Raw genomic sequence first — 21,731 nt, forward strand, 5'->3', positions numbered from 1 at the left:
TTAGTGCATGATCCGAACATACGTTTAATGAAACCTGATAAGGGGAAATGTATTGTTATAATGAATTTAATTGATTATTTGAATGGGATCAATTCATTATTAGATGGTTCCTATGTTGAAAGTTCATTGAATGAAATTCATATAATGTATAGGAAAATTGATCTGCTTATGGATGACATGTCGTTCCAAGGCCAAATTAATGAGGATGAGCATGCTTATATGGTGAATAAGTACCCTGTAGTTTCACTTTTTTTGGAATTCCTAAAATTCATAAAGGATTGATAAACCCATCCTTTAGACAATTGTAGATGGAAAACGTTCAAAAACCTGCTTTATTGGAAAATTTTTTTCAATCAGAAATTGCAAGAGGGTTTAAAAAGTTTTCCTTACATATGTAAAAATTCTTGGGAATTCCTTGATAAAGTAGGGAAAATTAATGTAAATGGTGAATGCATTCTCGTCACAATAGATGTGGTAAGCTTGTTTACTGTGATACCCCATGAGGAGGGTTTGTTGTGGCTAGAAGCACAGTTACTAAAAACTGGGGACTTTGATCAGGATGACATAAATGTATATGTGACCCTCATGGAAGTTGTGTTAAAAATAATTATTTGAGTTTTGAAGGTCAGTATTATAGGCAGAAGACGAGGGTAGCAATGGGAGCAGCATGCGCCCCCATCTTTGCAAACTATATTATGGCTTATTGGGAACAACATTTTGTATTTAATTGTGCATTCATGGGCAATATAATTTATTATACAAGATTTTTAGATGATTTATTTATCTTGTGGAATGGCACCGAAGATGAATTAAAATTATTTTACATTTATATTAATAACACTGTTCCATTTTTAAAATTTGCACACAATCATAGTTTCAGTAGTATAGCTTATTTGGATATTGATTTATCCATTACAAAGGATAGGGCGTTAAGCTCAAGAATTCATAGAAAACAGACTTTTTCTAATTCATATTTGGAATATATGAGTGCACACCCTCCCTTTCGGAAAAAGTCCATAATTAAGGGACAATTGGTCAGGGTGGCCAGAATGGTCAGCTCGAATTCAATTTTCCTCGAAGAAGTTTTCGCTGTTTTGTACTTTCGATGGTCTAGTCTCGATGTAGTCATTCTCGATGTAGTGTAAATTCGATGGTTTCATAGGGAACCATATATATATATATATATATATATATATATATATATATTTTTTTTTTTTAAGTATGTATTAATTTTAATATTGTGTTATATTGCATTATAAATAAATGAGGTCTTTTTAAGACTTTAGTAAGTGTAATTGGGGTTATTATATAAAGCTGGGTTGGGTGATGAAAGATGTCTTGATTTTTAAACTTGTTCTGAGGAAGTCCCTTATCTGTACAGGGAAGAAAGCGCTTAACAATTTTGGATTAAATTTCTTCATTCTACAGTTCATAGGTTCAAAGGTAGGTACTAGACTATCGGCCCTAGGGCCCATACAAGCCTAGCCAAAAAATGTACCCTGGCTTTCGCCACCCAAGAAAATTATTTTCCTGTGCCCCTGTCGAGCAGAGCCACAGAAGTAATCCCCGGGGTGAATTTCCCATTTCCCATCCAATCATCAAGATTTTTCTTGAAGAGTGCTAATGAGGAGCTCTGTTTGACATAGATAGGTAGTCTGTTCCAGAGTATGGGAAGTCTCTGGGACAGGAATCTATCCCTCCAGCATGTTCTGTTTATTGTAGTGACAAGGTTAAGGTCCCTAGAGCATGTAGCTCGGAGGGATTGGGATTTCTTTAAGTGGAGCATGTCCAACAGCTCTGGGTTTGACATAGCTTTGTATGTTAGGCAGAGATCGCCCCTGAGTAGGCGATATGTGATGGAGTAAAGCTGTAGTTTTTTTATGACAGTCTGCATAGGGCATCTGTTTGAGGCCAGTAATCCTCTTTGTGAGGTATTTCTGTGGTCTTTCCCATTGTTGTAGATGTCTTGTGAGGTACATACCAAAAGGGGCATTGTACTCTATAATGGGTCTAATGAGTGATGAGTAGAGGGGAACAATGACCTCTTTTTTTCTGGATGAGAATCCTTTTGTGATGAGATGAGCCACGTAGAAGGATTTCCTGGCCACTGTGGTGATGTGATTATCAAAGGAGAGACTACTGTCCACCTGTGTCCCAAGGTCTCTTATCACATTTTTGGCATTAAGTAGACTACCAGCTATGTGGTAGTTCATGGGTACAGAGTTTTTACCAAAGGGGATGACAATACACTTTTTGGCAGTTGTTTTGGATTCCTGGCTGTTCATTTCTGTGATATTATGGTTCGAATCCTGCCAGTGGTAGTAGTCTGCATACAGAAACATACCCCACAACTGTACAGATATGTCCAGAATGTCCAGTAGAATGGCCCATATCTGTTGCGTGTCAACCTCCCCCCTGGGAAATCAGTGGGATGATCCCAGACGTATAGGCAGCAAACAGGAAATACAACTGATTGCACACATCTATGAGATCAAAGCTGGCACAGCAGTGACTCCCCAAAACCTTATGAGACTAAGAAGCCACGTATGTAACATTTTCACCCCCATGTTGTCATGCTGTGGCCAGAGTGTGTACAGTAACAGAGTGAGATGTATGTGCATAATACTAATGTATAATCTAGAACTTTGAGTGGAACATTCAGGTATTGCTAACAAACATCACTCCAACAGGTCCGTTGGATACAAACACTGTGCTAAGAAATAAAAGCCATTATACCCTGTACTGGTACTGTTTATTCTGGTATTGTAGGGAATTGTGAGTGTTGCATTTTCTCTGAATAATAAAGTATCACTGATCACTGTCACCCACACTGTGCTACATAATATAACTATGTAGGATTGCATGTATATGTGTGTGTCAAGTCAGTAAAGGTTGAAGAGGGCAATAGTCTAGATATGTCCCGGTACACCTGCATGTGGTAAACACATAGCCAGAGTCTGTGCAGAAAGAGTTGGATAGCTATGTGCACAGCATCAACCTGGAATCTAGTACTATGTGTAGAAACAATTAGTTAGTGTTAACAAACATTCCCTCCACAGGTATACCTATACTGCAGGTAAAATCAGTTTAGGTATAACGATGATGACAGCCATATCACTGTCCAAACTAAGGCTATAGGGTAGTGTAGTAAGACTTGTTAGGTACAGATAGCACTGACTAGGAAGGTAATGTGGACTACAGGAATATACTAGTTGTTAATAGACATCTACCCCCCCACCATATCATCAACAATAAACAACATACCCATCCCAACCGGTATGTAATGACTCCAATGTTGTGATAATGTCCTTTTGTTTGATAAATATTTTAATTGTTCCCATGCATGTGCTATATTGAATTATTCCAACATTGATGGCATGATGCCATCAAAGTACCAGCATGCTGTTCTTATTACCACTGTGGTCCCATATATACATGTGTTCTGTTTGCTATGCAACTGTTCCGTATCTGGTGCCTGGGTTAATGGGAATATCTATGCATGCTGTTATACTCAACCCTGGAATGTGTTGACTATTACTAACCCACATATGATGATAACATCTAAACTCTACAGCACGTTTGGGAAGGCCGGTCCAAGCGGACCCACCTGTCCCACCTTAGCTGGCTATGGCACCAGGCACCAGCATGTCTCAGACCCAACCTGTGACCTCCCTGTCCGTTGGTCCTGCACCACCTTCAGGTGGAACCACCTCAGGGGATGGGGTTCATCCCCCCCTGGGAGTGGGTGCAGACAGGAACCTGTCACCCATCGCCAGGTCCGGGTCATGGTGCGTAGTGAGCTTAACCAGCAATTTGGTAATCTGCTACACCAGCTCAAGGGCCGCATGTCCTGATTAGAGGGTCAGCCTGGCTCTGTGACTCAGCTCCCAGCACAGCCACCTTTGGGTCTGTGAAGGTGCAGTGGTGACTGCCCATGGGTGGGAACCTCAGTCACACTGTGTCCACTAGGGGGTTCATGGGCTTCCTACTTCCCAACACCCCTCCCCATCAAGGTGTTTACCCCCCACATGTGTCACATACCACCCCAGTATGCGTCTTGTTTGTCTTGTCTGTTAACCTACCCAACCTACCTCCCCAAATATACCTACTATCCCTCCCCAACATCCTACTCTCAAATGAAAAAGAAAAAAAAGGCAATCTGTTCACAAAAAAAAAAAACTCATCCATTTCGCACACGTGTCCACTGGATGCATGTAATCTGGTCTAATTGGCATCACAACTTATTATTATTGTCCTCACCCCCTCTCAGCAGTTTGAGTGTCCAAATCTACCTCCAAATTCAGTGTACATGCACAGCTGTTGCTGTAGAAGAAATAGGCAGCTATGGACATTCCCCACACCCTTCCTGCACATCCCTATCTATTTTCCTTACTGTCTTTCCCTCTTTGTGCCTCTTTTTCACCACTTTCCTATCAACCTTTTTTTTCTTTTCTTTTAAAGGAATTAGAGCAGGGGTAAGTGGGAGTAAGCACTTTTAAGCAGCAGTAAGCGGGTTTTATCCTGTTTCCATTGGGGTAAGCAATTCCTACACTGGTTAAGCAATTTAGAAGCTAACTGAGTATAACAAACTGTAACCGGACGTTAACAGTGCTTACTTCTGCGCAAACCCATGCAAACCTGCTTACAACTGCTCACCAGTGCCTTAATCACTCTATAGCCAATGGCCCTTGTTCTTCCCAGCAACAAAATAAACAGTCTTTGCAAGTCTTGAACCCAGGACTCTGCACACCACAACCAAAGTGATTTGCCACTTAGCCATATCAGATATACATAACACTGATGTTTTCACAAACATATCATCCAACTCAGTCATTCAACAGTACAGGGAATGTATTCCAACATGTAAATTTACCATGTGTGTGTGTATATATATTAATATTTAAACAGATAAAACATATATATATATATATATATATATATATATATATATATATATATATATATATATATGTACAGATGTATATTTATATAAACATATATACATACAATGCATACATCTATAGCTATATATGTCAACATCTATATGTCTAAATATATACAGCAAGTTTTATATATATATATATATATATATATATATATATATATAAGTATATATATATATATATATATATATATATATATATATTTATTTACGTATATACAGACATACATCTGTAGATAACATTGGGAACATAACAAAAACATATATGTCCACATGCACCGTTAATGGGGTTGAGAGGCCCCAAACAACATACATCTTGTACGAATAGGTATAAACCCACACAGCCTAACACGTCCACCCTGCAATACACTCCCCTATAACCAGGACCTGACATGACATAGGCACAAGATGTTAACAGTACTCCATCCCACCTGTATGATGTCAGGCTGGTATTAGTAACATATCATGCAGTACAGTCTGGCTGCCATAGGGAATGTACAGTGTAGAAGCTATCAACATCCCAAGGATACATATACACAGACACTTATATGCAGATACAGATATATACCCACACACACATATATGTATACACATATATAGATGTATATGTAATTACACATACACAAGCAGCAGTATGTATAGTAAGATACATACGTAGAAGGTGCACCCAATACAGACCAGCCACTATGCCTACAGCTAACACCTTAACAACTGGACCCTGTATGAGCCACCCATACAAATGACAATCATTGCCTGCAACATATACCCACAGAGAGGTCAAAGGATATAACACCACTGACAGGTTTGCATAAATGGGAAACCTTTATTTGTGTACTATTACAGTTGTATATGCCATGTCTTATAGCTAATTAGACACTGACATCCATATAAACAGAGTAATGCAACTGTGAAACAGTTATACTAACACAGTAGTCTGGAAAAGCTTACAGATGTTGCTGTCCAGGTCAAGCCATTCAAATAGTGCAATAGTACAGACAGACTGGGCCACAGGATACCAAACAATCAACAGTAAGTAATGCAGATGTATAGTTCATCAGCATCTATCTACACTCTGTACACAATCTCTATGTGGTAAAAACCACAGGTGACACAATGGGATGTAACTGTTACATAACAAGGCATAACTGACACCATCACAAGCACACTGACAAACAGAACAGTATGTATGGCAGGAGGCAGTAGGCCTGCATTAACCCAATTTATGTAATTAAGTAAAATATAGGTAAACTGTATGGTAATGTACATCCAGATACCTTAAGGCAGATCACGCCTGATACCCCCACATGTTGTAACAGCCTAGGTTAATTATGGTGCATCTCCGCCCTAGATTCAATAATACAGGGCCGTATACCACTGTTACATATACTGGCCTCTGGAGTGCATAAGGGCACGCATGTATTGTGTAGGTGAAGCCCACACATATATGGTCCCAGCCCCCCGTATGTGTGAGGGATATAACAGCAGTGGACTGGTGGTAGGAATGGATGCATGACATACTCACAACCCACTACAGAACAACCCCTGACAGCATGTCATATGTGCAAAGCTTGGTATGTAGGTGGAGGACAGAGGCTGGAACACAGGCCCATATGTGGAAAACTGTTGTCATACACTAAGCAAGTCACTGGTGTTACAGGATAGTCTGCAATATACCCTTAGTCAGGGATTTGAGGTTAGAAACATAAATGGATGTAGCCACATACTGATAGCACTCAACACACACACTGCCAGTGAAATATCTGACACAGGACCTGTGTGGTTGACAGACAAAACATAATAGGCACATCTCTGACCATCAAGAGGATAGGCCCACAGTTGAGAGCTATGCAAACAGACTGCATTCCAAGGTTAGTATGCACACACAAACCCTGTAACACCAGTACTATACAAAGCATACCACAACTCTACTCATACTCTGTCTGTAGTTCTGGAACCTCCTACAAATATGTAGCTGGCCATAGTGTGCAGGTTCTCCTGTAAGAGGTATTGCTACCTGCTGTCTGGAACACTGTTGCCCACACACAGGAAGGATGTCCATCATGCAGGAAAGGTAAAGGGACCACGCCCACTTGATGTAGGGATTTATAGTAGGTGGTTGCCTTGACAGTGGTAATTGGAAGTACTACACAGCAAGTTGCATGCAGTTAGCAAGTGGAGGACACTGATATGTGCAGAGTCCATCACCTGATCATGTGTATCACCTACTAATGCCATGCTGCAATCTATTCAAAGCAGCTTGATCCATTTACTGGAGAGAGACAGAGAGAGAGAGATAGAGAGAGAGAGAGAGAGAGAGAGAGAGAGAGAGAGAGAGAAAGAGAAAGAGAAAGAGAGAAAAAAAAAAGCCTAAGGCAAAGTAAAAGCCAAAGGAAGAACAAACCATTCTAACATCTGGCAAATCATCCAGAACTGACATAATTCCCACAACAGGTATGTGGAGTATATATACATGTAACTGAATGTAGTACCTGGTCCATAATAATGGGATAGATGATGTGGAATGATTTATATATGCCATCAGGTGTTGTCATGATGTTCAACTGAACAACTTCTATAGACAATAGTGTCTGTCCCTGTGGGTAGTGGGCCATATCCATCAACTGTGCAGACCAGCACTGACTGACAAGATGTAAGCCATCATAGTGTGTGTTGTGTAATGGGAAGTATGTATATTACATGGCCAATAGCCGGTGGTGGAAGTAATGCCATTATGATGGACATGTGGGACCCACAGCCCACCCCTTGCAGGATACTCAGGTTAATCTGTAATGTAGCATGCAGGAATGCCATGGGTGTGAATTAGGGTTACCTGCAATCTGGTCCTACATATCCCTCCTAATGTCAGGCCGTGTCCATATGTGGCACCTGTCCTGTGTTGTAGAAAGGCAGAATAGTGCAGCTGTGCAGGAAGGTGTTGTGAGATTGTGGACCTGATGTCTGAATGTACCCCACATATAGGTATGCATATGTGTACATATGTCACATATATAATATATATATATATATATATATATATATATATATATATATATATATATATATATATATATATATATATAAATATATATCAGCATGTATGTCCACAAATATACAGATACCCATTTGTGGACATATATATGAGCACATATATACATCACATATATCTACACATATATAGATATATATACCTATATGCACATGTCTGCATATATACAAACACACACGCAAACATATATTTTTGTAAATACATGTCCCCTATATTACTACCACAGTGATTCATGCTATGTGTGAGGCAACAGCACACATAGCAATACACACAGATATCTACAGCTGGCAGTGTGTGCAACATGGATGGGTATGTAACATGTTAATCTCTTTTTGGGACCACATTACCCTCATCTGTGAAGTATGCAATGGGAATATGGGTAAGTATGGCAGGTATAGTTGTGGAGGTGGTCAGGGTTGGTAGACATAGAGGACAGTCTATAGGGGTGGTATTTGACAAATGTGGTGGGCAAACACCCTGGATGGTGTGTGTGATTTGTGATGTGGATGCCCCATGGCCCCAATATGGGCACATTGGGAACAAGCCTCCCACCCACTACTACTCACAACAGCAGTCCACGTCCTAAAGGTGCCTGGCCGAAAGGCTGAGCAGGAGGAGCATGTTGGTCCTGTGGATATGTATTGGGTGCCTCAGAGTGATGTAGCACATCCCACATGTGTCTGTGGAGCCCGGTATGGAACAGACCCTAGACCTGACCTCATGGGACAGGAATATGTCTGTGTGTGCCCCTGGGGGGGGACAACATCCCCTGGGTTGGTTCCACCTGATGGTATTGCTGGACCAGTACATGAGGAGGCCCCAAGTTGGGACACACATGTGATGTGGCCAGGTATCATGGGCAGATGGATTTGGAGAGGTGGTTCTGCTGGCCAATAGTACATATACATGTTATTGTGTCACTGTTATAGAACATATGTTGGTAGTAATAGTCTAAGCATTCCAGGAACATGTCCAACAGCATGCATAAATATCCTCAATAACACAGAATGTCAGATGTGCAGCAATTATAAAGCAGCCATACCACAGGCATATATGGAACCATAGTGGCCCTGGCAATGGCATGCAGGTGAATAGTCTGTAACAGGCCAGCAATGATAGTGTCCACAAAGGGAGCATGGCTACAATCACACAGCAGATAGTGTGGTACAATACAATATCTGTCTCACTGGTAGGTAAGCTGTAGCCATACCTAATGAGTTGTGTGTACAATGTGTTGAAGCTGATATGGTGGGGGGATGACAGAGATATGTATTATGAACTGTGGTAACCTTGCTGTGTGAGGTGCTCAGACCTTTTTCCATATTTATGTCTTTCAGCCAAGATGTCACATGCATGCTTGCCTACCTATTCGACAGCTGAGAATGATGTGCTTATCACACACCTGATCCACCACTACCCAGTGCTGTTTGACAGGGATGCCCATGAACAGCAGGAGTGGACTGCCCTGTGGAACGACCTAGTCCATAGGGTCAATGATGTTGGACTGCACAACTGCAGTTATGAGCAGGTCCAGCATCATTGTACTGACCTGCTTCGCAATGCCTGTCAGCGTGCTGCTGTAGTCTAGGGGGATCACCTCGCCACGGGGGGGGGCATGCCATCCATCCCCCCTGACATGTGTGGAGGAGCTCCTGGCCAGCCTCGTGGTACTTGCCCGTCTGGCCAGCCACCAACTGCTGGACACCTTTGTGGACGTGGGTGGCACCCATACACTGGCACAGGAGCATGCAGGTAAGGATACAGGGCACATCAGTAGACCACTGTTGTGTATAGATCCGCATCGGTACAGGTAGATCATGCATATCTGACATGTCATAGATATATTGTGTTGTTACATTGTAGTGATAAACAGATGTCCAGATGCAGTAATATTGTGGAAATGTACAGTTGGTGTATTGTAATACTGCAACCACCCTGTAACACTGCCACAGGTGTGGTCACTGACATTGCATCTCTCATCCTCTTATGTAGGTCCCTCCGGGGTACCACCAAGGCAGCAGCCTGCAGCTGGTGAGTACAGTTTATGTAGATGCTTGCCAACACAACAGGCATGCAATGGCGATGGTATATTCCATGCACACATCTAACACACCTACCCTGAATGCATGCTGTACATGTGCACATATTGTTGCTGTGAAATGCACAGCATCACAGGGGTGACCATGATGGGGTATTGGAAGGGTATGTCAGACATCTGCATGATAACTAATATCCTGTCATTGCAGAATGTGTCCACAGGGAGTAACATAATGGTGGGAGATATGGCCTACAGTAAGGACATGTTCGATCAACACCCATATACACTGCAACACCAGTGTATATACCTGTAGGACAATGGCAACTTCTGCAGAGATACACTAGGCATAAGGCATTACAATAGTCCAAATTATCAGCTGGGTCTAGGCTGTAAGATGTGGTATTCAGTGTATGGGACACTGCAAAGTGCATACATGTGTAGGGCTTACTTGTCATGCATATGCATAAAGGCTGAAGGAGGGGGGTTGTCAGCATGATGCACTAGTGCACTGCAGCAGGGATCCTAAGGATGCTAGGAATGGCTCTATCTGCATAGTCAGGTTCAGGACCTGTGGCAGCCATAACCCTACCCCCACAACAATAGTGATGGCAGTGTGTGAACACCATGGGATGTGCACATGAGTAGACCTTGCAATCATACAAAATAGGAGGACATGTGTAGGGCAGACTGAACATACACTGGCAAATGCAGATGGCCCACACTGGTATATCCCTGCCAAGAGTAGTGACTGCTGTAGTACACACAACAAGAGGTGCGATAAAATGTCATGATAAGGGTGTCCACACATATGCCCATACAGTGTGTATGCATCGTGGTCAGCAGCTGCATACCTAACACAATCTGTAGACACTGCATGTGAAAGTACAGGACATATGTCACATATTGGGCTTGTGTACTGCTAAGAGATGCGGTGATATGGTCCCATGGCAAATCAAGGATGGGTGCGTCAAATCAATAAAGATGTGTACACCCCCCATAGCCACAGTATACTCTGATGGTTGTCAGTGTAAGAGTATTGGATTGGTCATACATGGTCCACTGATGTTGAGAGCTGTGAATCAGACATCAGGCATTCACAAATGACATCTGTCCACATATCATACCAGGTATGTGTTGCTGGAAAACATAGGGGCTGTGAGCATTAAAGCTGACATAACCAACACAGTAGTATGCATTCAGCAATGGGATGTACACCTGTGAGGTGTAGTGCACAGTACATGGCTGGGTGCAGAACAGGTGCACAGAAATACCGTGTTCATGGGCACAGTGGTATCCAGGGGAAGGGGCTTCACCTAGAGACACAGCACATGCATCACACACATGTATACTGCTGCCAGCATGGATTGACTATAGCTATACTGCATGCTGTCAGGTGCCATATGTTATGCATGTTGACAGAGGGGTAATAGGAGGACTGTGTATACTTTCGTTGAGCAACCTCACCTGTATGTGTGTGTGTGTGTGTGTGTGTGTGTGTGTGTTCATCCTGGTGGATAGTCAGTTTGTCTGTAGGGTCACTCTGGTGAAGTGGAGGAAGGTTGATGCATGTAGGATGCTTGTGTGCATGTGTGTGTGTGTTTGTGTGGCTGGCCAAGTACACACATGTGTGATTGTGGGGTATTCTTACAGCAGTACCTCCATCTGGGATCATGCAGTACATGTACATGGACTGCCACATTACACACCAGGAATATCTGTCATGTATGTAATCACAGGACAGCTGATAGTATAATATGGTCTGTAGCATGAAACAGGCATCTAGAGGGAAGGTAGACACCAGGTACACCCTTAACATCTCACTTAGCACAGTGGTCACCTACAACCCACATATGGAGCACTACAGATGCATTGGGGAAGTACTAGTCAACACCAGGGAGTGTATCCAAATATTACAGTTGTCACATGATAGGCTGAAAGAGCAGCATATCTGGCATGTACTGAGCATTACATATACATGACACACCAGTGCATGATGTTATGGATGCAACATAGTAGCCCACACATATAAGGGCCATGCTCATCATGTCTGGACATACAGAGGGTGCATACCGAGTGACAGCAGTGAGGCCATGTAAAACCACTACACACAGGTCAGGCAGGTAAAGTAGCAACAGGCCTTGTGTTGTGACTGCTTGTGTAGGCATTTAGAGGACTGATGTGTTAATGAGAGGTATCAATGTGTGTATGTTAACAAGTGTGATGCAGGATGGGGTACCACATGGACATATACATGGGACTGTCTGTAAAGCCATGGACAGGTAGGTATTATGGAGGTGTGTGTGTGTGTGTGTGTGTGTGTGTGTGTGTGTGTGTGTGTGTGTGTGTGTGTGTGTGTACTGTTAGGCAATGCAGCACAGGTTTTAAAGTGTGTTTATTGTTTTCCCCCACAGGTGGCGAGGTGGGTCAGGGTCCATCCTGCATGCAATCTGTAGGTGTCCATACATACACCAAAGACGATGATAGTACTGTTGAGGCACAGGTGGGGTTGTCAGAGGCTGACATTTGACATCCTCCTTTTAGCCACCCCAACCCCGCACACAGTTTCAGTGCCTATACACACCCCATCACCAGTGGCCAAAGCGGAGGGACAACTGGTGTTCTGTGGCAGTGCACAGAGAAGTGTAGTAACAATGCCTACTGTGTGCAGTCATAGTAGGCATAGACGGATGTCTGGCAGGGCACCACATAGACAAATGTCCCAGGGTGCTCGTGGTAGGGCTGCTGGACATCATGCCCCTGGCAGAGGTGACAAAGCTGATATCAACAGGCACATGTTTCAGGCTGTCATGGCGGCGCAGGCACATACAGAATGTTACCACAGACAGGGTCTGAGGCTGCAGAGGGCTGCGCTCACATCTGTAAATGACAATGCCCATGAACTGGCTGGTGCCATCCATGGATTAACTGAGTTCATGTATAGATGGCCTGGTGAGATGATGGCACTCATCGACTGTGGTCTGTCCATGCTTGAACATGTGGTGGGAGTGTGGCGACGCCCACGTGGATGGAGGCCAGCAACCCCAACAGCTGATAGTCAACATGGATGTGCTAGGACACCAAATGGCTCCCGTAGTGGTAGTACCAGCCCTGGCACTGTGGGGGCACTGTCCACACCACACTGCAGCAGGCCATGAGCACATGGTCCTGGCCAGTCACAAGATGGACTTGGTACCAGCAGACATTTGTCAACATCAGGTGAGAGTGGCCCATCAAGGCCTGTAGCTGGACATGTCAATGGAACCCCTGGCAGGCACAGTCCACATGTCCGTGGCTGGAGGCAGTGAACTGCACACCCTGCCAGGGATGGTCTGCGGCTGTTCATAAACACCTGTGTAGGGCAGCCACAAGGCAGAACTGTGTGCATGCATACCCACACACTATGCAAACACACCTAGGGCAACCCTATACCAACCCACACCACTTCACCATGCCCAGCTCACCACAGTACACCCCTCACCCACACACATGGTGTCAAATGTATGGCCCACCCTCGGCCTCTAGCAAACCAACATCATACCCTGTGCATATGATGATACCTGTGCCACATCCATGTCATCCATACCATCAATGCAGGGACAGGTTAATATGCTTCTGATGCACACATTGACTGTACTACTGTGTACCATAGTACTGCAGTGTAACATGTAAGGAGTAAAGTGCAATGCATAAATGGCAGGTAGTGTAGCCATCCAGCAATGATGCATTATAGCTGTTAGTAACACTGGTTGAGTGCGGTCCCTATAATGTTATACATTTGTGTTGTAGATGTACATATGTCAGCACGAGGATGGTCTGCAGTCATATTCCACAATGGGGTATGGCACTGTCGTGACACCATGGCTGTGACATATCTGGGGTACTGTTAAACACATGTCACAGGTTATTAAAATGGTTATTGCCTGTGCCACTTGGACAGATGACCCGTTGAGGCATGTATACCTTGCAACGTGATGTAGACCAATCCACATACATGCACAGTGTTACTTGGCAACACTGGGAGTAGACCTCTTCCGAGCTATGTAGTGATACTGAAGTGTGTGGCTTACATTGCACACACCACACAGCGTTTAGGTTGAGGTGTGTCCCAGGTTACATGTTACATGCAGAACATCCCCAGACATGTACAGTATGCTAATAGGGGATGTAATGGGTGTATATGGACAATACGTAGCGTGAAATACCCTTATATACACATTAACAGACACATAACAGCCAGACACACATCTGAGATACCAGGGCCTATTGCTGCTAACTATCTTGACCGTGTGTCCAATGTGTTACAGGTAGGCTGCACACAGCACATGCATAACCGGCTTGGATTGTGATATCAGTTACCTGTATGGTTGATGGTGACAGTAGTAACCATAACATGGTACATGGGACATATACCGGGTGTACCTTAGTGTAATGACAATGTACACAGCACCCACATCCCCCAGTGGATATTGTACTCCCTGAAACCCATGATAACACTCTGCCATACTCACCATCACACATTGGCCGTGACTGCGATACAACCCATAGTATATCCAATAGTGGTAGTACAGGGATATTCATCTAATGCACATGCCACACATGTAGTAGGGTATTGCATTGTCATGCCTTACCTATGGGCAGCAAGAACATGATCTGTACTACTGTGTGGCAATGAGTCTTATAGTAGGAGTATGTGGCCTCGGAATGCTGTACCCTACAGATATATGGACATGCACACATACACACATTTGCCAGAACTCAATGGGTATCCTATGCCTAATGACCCATTTGTACAACACAGTTGTGCTGTTACTGCAAGGCTTGTGTAGCCGGTATGGGGGGGGGAGCTTAACAGGGTACATGTAATATCCCATACAGCAGCAGCCACAACTGACTATGGCAATGGGTGTTGCATTGGTTGTGAAGGCCCTCATGGAATTCCAAAGTACAGGTGTGCTAACACACAGACACTGCTATGCTCAGTCATGCACAAGTACACATGTGTCAGTACAGGGGTGCATCACTGCAGGCAGTCATAGCTGTGTACCTAGCTATTGCCCAAGGGGAGATGGGTTGTGTAGGAGTTGTGTGTACAGTGATATCCTGCCACCTGCCAGGTGGCAGCAGGCAATCTATCGACAGGCACTACTGTGGTGACCCTCAGGGTGAGAATGACATGCATCAGCCAATTCTCCAGGTGCCTCCTGCACATGGCCACTGAGGTGATCAAGTTGACATGTATGCAACATGCATTAGAACACATGCTTAGTGTCTGTGATGGAGACCTATACCCAAGCATGTTCTGTTGACTGTGGTAGTGTAGTGGGCTTACCCATGGCATGTGGTGTGTACAGGTTGACATCTCCTATATGTGCCATCTCTTACACAGCTTGGCAGACATGTCAGTGTCAATCAAGCTTAGGTTGCATGTACATATCTCAGCTGTACACCTGCCATCTGCACATCTGTACAAGGACTGACAGTCATCAGCTTGGCAATTAGCTATGCAGTAGCATGAATGTGTTGACAGATAGACGTCTGAAAACAATATGTATGCCATAACTACATGTCAGAAGCCATCACTAACATGTGCTGTACAGACAGTAGTCTACAGTTACATTCCACATGACAGATCAATACCCAGTAAGGGGTATATACTGTGACATAGCTCACACACCAGGGATACAACTGGGAGGCCTCGGTGTCCAGTTATGCCCACAGGTGTACTAGTAAACACAAGAGGCCAGCATCAACAGTCTAAGTTGTGCCTGCATTTAGCACTCTGCTCTTGCTTGGGTTAGCACTGTCAACAGTAGTACTGCCATGATACACTACATGCCAGTGTGACAGCACATACTCTGGGTGACTACACCTGTATATAACACATTCACATAGATAACACTGCTGTACAGGCCTCATATATGTCTGTGTCCCACATATGATGCTCACACCCCTTGCTACGGTAATGACAGCACATAGGCACATGTATTGTACATGGCATTACATACACATATTACAGATTATCAGACTGGGTGGTTTGAACTGGTTACTAGGGCTAAGCCATGTTTAGCAAGTATCAGCATTGCTGCAATATAACAGTTGAGCTTATATGTGCACTGGTAAGTGATGCCTACACTGTGTAAGCGGCCGTACATTTACCCATAGCTCAGCACTGCTTAGCTTCATGCAAACCCATGCAAACCTGCTTAAAGCTGCTCAAAACTGCCTTAACCACTCTGTATCTGACAGCCCTTGTTCTTCAGAGCAACAAAATGAAAAACCCTTGTAGGGCTTGAACCCAGGACCCTGTACACTGAAGTCACAGCACTTAACTACTATGCCATGATCACTTTGAAGACAGCTCTTGTTTTACCAATATAGCTGTCAATACACATACTGAGTAGTACTGAACAATTGCCTTTAGTTCCTGAATTGTGTAGTCCTTGTTATTAATATGACTGTTGCATCACATATGTTGTTTTATCATAATGTGCACATAGCAGATACATATGGTGAGATACATCTAGGAGGATATACACAACTGTGAGTATACTCATGACAGGAATATGGTTGTATACATATAATAGTTCAACATATGTCTACATGTACATACACATGTATACTCATACATATGTCTGTATACACATCTGTATAGTGCTACATATATATTGCCATGTGTACATCTCTTCGTATGTATATATATATATATATATATATATATATATATATATATATATATGTATGTATATATAGATATATGTCTATATAGCTATATATGTATGCACATTCTATGTGTACAGATATGCCTAGTTATGTTGGTATATATGTAGATGTCTATAACTATATGTGCATACATATCTATTCTGATATACATACTACTGTCAATATATATGTAGATATCCATATGTATATGTGCATATGTATCCCTATCTGTATTTGTGTAGACATATATTGCTCTGTATATGTATATATCTGGGTGTTGATATGTATATATATATATATATATATATATATATATATATATATGTATATATATATATATATATATATATATATATATATATATATGCATATACATAGCCATCTATTTATGTCAATATGTATATGTGTATATAGCTATACAGATATCTGGATAATTATATATACATATATTTTCAACATATGCCCTGCACATGGAGTGTAACCCTACCTCAGTCCCTATAGTAACAACTTCGTAGTGTAAGGGGATGTCAGGTGTGTATAGCAGGTATATTTGTAGACTATTGCTACTGTAATAGGGATTGTCTTAACATACATGGTGTGTATGGGAGGTCACATCTGCTTTTAACATGTGTGCCATTGGCTACTGACAGACATCCTAAGGACATCATAGTACAGTGCTGCTGCTAGCATGTAATGCTCCTGTGGAATACAGCAGAAATACTGGCTGATATATGTGGGCATACTGACACACTCTGGACAGTCCAGAGGTATGCACAGAACCCCTTAGTGCAGGACATGTGAACCAAGTCTTACAATGTGGATGTTAACAGTCATGTAGATGGGTAGAACACATAGCGACTGGTATACATTTGCCCCCATAGGTTATGCATTCACACACCTCTGTCAGACCTGACACATAATAACAGCTGGTACAATGGTGCCATGGCCTCATACTACCCACTAGATATTGACATACATCTGTACAGCTTCCCACTGCTCTGTATGACATGCATGACTGTTAAGGAAGGCCCGGCAGCAGTACATCTGGCAAGTATCTGGACATGACATCCAACTGGGTAAGTACACTAAGCTGCTAGACATGTACCAAAGCACTGTGCAGGCTACAGGCAGACTGGCACAACACTGGCCTACACTTCCTAGGGGGGAATGCACATGTACCTGCATATATAGCAGGCTCTACGTGCATGTCACAGCACAGCGTATGATACATCAGTGTGAAAGTGCATAACCACAGCCAATGTGAACACAGCCACAGCCACATATGGTAAGCTAACGTAATATTACAGTATATGGACTATTTGTTCAACACCATCCTCATATGTGCTACTCAAACACTAACCCTACATAAAAGAAAACTGAACACCACAAAGTCCAGCCGCCAATCCAACAAGGTGACTCACAGCGAAATAAACAGCAGTTTATTGAAGTAGGCAAAATAAATACAGAACTGTAAGACTAAGCATAAAAAGATGCTTTCGCCAAACACATAGGCATCATCAGAGTCTTAATATACAACAATGTACACCACTTTTAAATACCCTACCTCGCATTACTATAGGTTGGTAATGCGAGGTAGGGTATTTAAAAGTGGTGTACATTGTTGTATATTAAGACTCTGATGATGCCTATGTGTGGCAAAGCATTCTTTTATGCTTAGTCTTACAGTTCTGTATTTATTTTGCCTACTTCAATAAACTGCTGTTATTTTTTTGTGAGTCACCTTGTTGGATTGGCGGCTGGACTTTGTGGTGTTCAGTTTTCTTTTTTGATTCTGCCCTGGTGGGTGTTATCGTTTTTTATTTTGATTCGTTTACTAACCCTACGTATACTGCGCCACTGCACTGTGTGGTCTGATGCTTATCTGTGGTATGGGACATGTGTATGTATGGCCCTATAAACATGCAAGCCAATAAGGTAACATACAGTGGAGCAGCATGTAACATCAGATAGAAAGGGACCAGGAACAATGACATCTATCACAGTATGTACACAGGCCACAGTACATATTGACAATACACACACTGTCGGCATTCACCTTACATACACAGAACTCAGTACTGTACACACAGCCACAGAATGTCCAGGTTATGTCATCAAATATAACCCCTACTATACATAATGTGTAGCAGTCTGATATCTCACTGGCTTTTTATCAGATATGATGTCACTAATTTTGGTGTACAGCAGATATGCACCTCTTACTGCATGACATATATACAAGGGTTGACAGAGTTGTGGCTGGAGCACATACACAGGGCCAATATTAACATGTTGCTGTGATAACCTCATACATTTACTGTTGTAACAGGGTTTGTTGCTACATTTGTCCTATGAGGGATATCAAGTCAGTAACTCTCACGGATGTCACCATCTATAAACTGCAATCCTCACATTACCTTCTGCAGTTCACAGAGAGGTGCTCTGTGGGTAACACATAAAACAAAAGGCACCACACACTGCCCAGTCTGCAGATGACCCTACAGATGGGGTTTCCTCGTAAACATAGCACTAACATGGCAGTTATTAAAACATGTAGGACAGCCATATCCACACACACCCTGTTAAACCAACATTACTCCAAATGCAGTATAGCAGCACTTACAGTCTGTAGTCAGGTCAGGCACATCCCCCTCCTGTGTGCTGCCCTGTTTCCACTGTGTATGCTGCTAGAGGTGAATCCCCAATCCATCTGAGATGCTGTTTGTCAAACAGCAGAATGAGTTCCTGCTCACAGTGAATGAAAAGGCCCAACACCAACATGATGTTCCTAGATATTGGAGTGTGTTTCCATGCAACTGGCAATAGGAATGCTACCACAGCTGTTCCACATACAATCAACTTGAAGAGGTCTGCAATTCATGCAAAAGCCATCAGCTGATCATGCACATCACTTAAAATACACCTGCTGCTGCCTATGCAAAGCAGGTGTAGGTCTCCACATCCACCAGAGAGGGAGTGAGAAAGGCAGACAGAGGCAAATTAAAGTCAGGGTGGGGTGGGAGAGTAAAACTTAAGCATGTTTGTGTCGCACACCTACCAGCAAAGGGTATCAAACTCCTGCCATCTATGTAGTGCTATCACATTTCTATGCAGTTATTGTATGCACCACATAGGTTACATGTTGAGGAGCCCTCAAAATGTATATGTAATGGTGACTGACATCTGCAACAGGGATATCGTAGCTATAGGTAGGTATAGTACATGTGCCTGTCTGCATGGACAGGTGCCAGTATCAACAGCCACACTCTCACAGGGACGCACACACATTGACACACTTGGCAGGGCCAGGAATACAACTCATCACTAGTGAGATTGCCACAACACATTACTGTGCAGGTATCACATTCACCATAGGGGTCATAAAGAGGTTATATGGGCAAAGGGTATGTGGAGGTGTCTGACATTGGAAAGCATCCTTTGGTATGCCAGTGGGGGTTGTAGTGAGTGTGAATGTGATCATATGCATCATACAACACACACACACACACACACACACACACACACACACACACACACACACACACACACACACACACACAGGATGCCAGTACTGACATGCATGGGTGCATTGCTTCATGGGTGTGCTGTGGTCAACTGTGCCAGACAGCTATACAAGGCTAGGTGATGGGTATATCTTGGCATCAGCCCACGTGACAATGGTCTGCATTGTGGCTCAGGGGTGTAGTTTCTGGATTTGCCCATGCAGGTGGGTATTGTATTCACCATCCAGTCACCTGGGTGACTATTGCATGTGGTCAATGCTGTGCCTTGCTTGCCATGTATGTGTTCCTTAGTCCATGACATGGACAGTGCCTGGGATGTGCACACCTCCCACATACATGTACAGTGACATGTGAAACTGTACTTGGGGTGTCTGGCCCATGTTGTGTACACAGATTGTTATCATCAGATGTGCCAGTCCTGGCCTCCTGTGGCAGGAACTACTAATGAACAGCAGGTTTACCCTGCATCTACATTGATAGCATGATACCAGCATTCCCTGGTGTCAGTGGCATCTGTCCATACAGGGCATGTTTTTTTCAGGCATGGTATGTCCTTTGTGGGTCATATTTGATGGCACCACAGGTGTTGCAGGTGTCCAGTGGAGAACATGGAGAAGGTGCACTGGCAGCATGTATGTGCCTATTGGACAGATGGACAGGGTGACATGTCCTCTATAGCCCACTGCAATCACACCATGGTTACTATCACTGGGCATTATGCAGGGTACTACCAACATAGCAGAATTAAAATAAAAATAAAGCAACAAACTGACCATGGCTCGGTTGTTTTATTTTTATTTCTATTCTGCTCTGAGGTGTAAACTGGGCGTTTATCTAGTTTGTGGAATTTGTTTTGCATACTACCAACATAGCGGCTGTTGCCTAGGCAAGTTTGTGTGTGTATGAGACATGGGTTGAGAGTGTTCTCTGGGTGATACTAGGGTTGCTGACTTTGTTTTCCTGGCCTTGATGTCACATGTAGGGGTATGGCTTTGCACCCCAGCCTCTCGGCTATTTCACATCTGGTTAACCCTGTATGGTGGACATTGTAATATATATACTAGGGCCACCATATAAGAAATATGCAAAACCTGCTCCACATTGAGTACAGTTGTTACACACTCACAACCACCTCCACACAGGATGCAAATAGCAAGCACAGATACACACACAGACACACCTGTCATGTCTGGGATTAGAGCTCCTACCTAACTAGTTTATTACACTACAGCACTATGCAGTTATAGGATGCGGCATGAAGATTACTGGAGTACTCCTTCCCCAAAGGTGTATTTCACAATGAATGATATCAGCAGGATTGCCAAAGTAGGGAATTTGAATTGTAGTGAGTGTGGCTAGCCTAAAATGCATTGTTCCCTACACAGACATAGAAGCACACACAAAACATCCACAACTGTCATGTGTGGGAATAGAACCCCTACCAGAGTTCTGTATCACACTATAGCATGAAGCTGTTATAGG

The sequence above is a fragment of the Protopterus annectens genome, chromosome 8.part0 (genome assembly GCF_019279795.1).
Source record: "Protopterus annectens isolate FY-2018-M chromosome 8.part0, PAN1.0, whole genome shotgun sequence".
Classification (NCBI taxonomy): Eukaryota; Metazoa; Chordata; order Ceratodontiformes; family Protopteridae; genus Protopterus; species Protopterus annectens.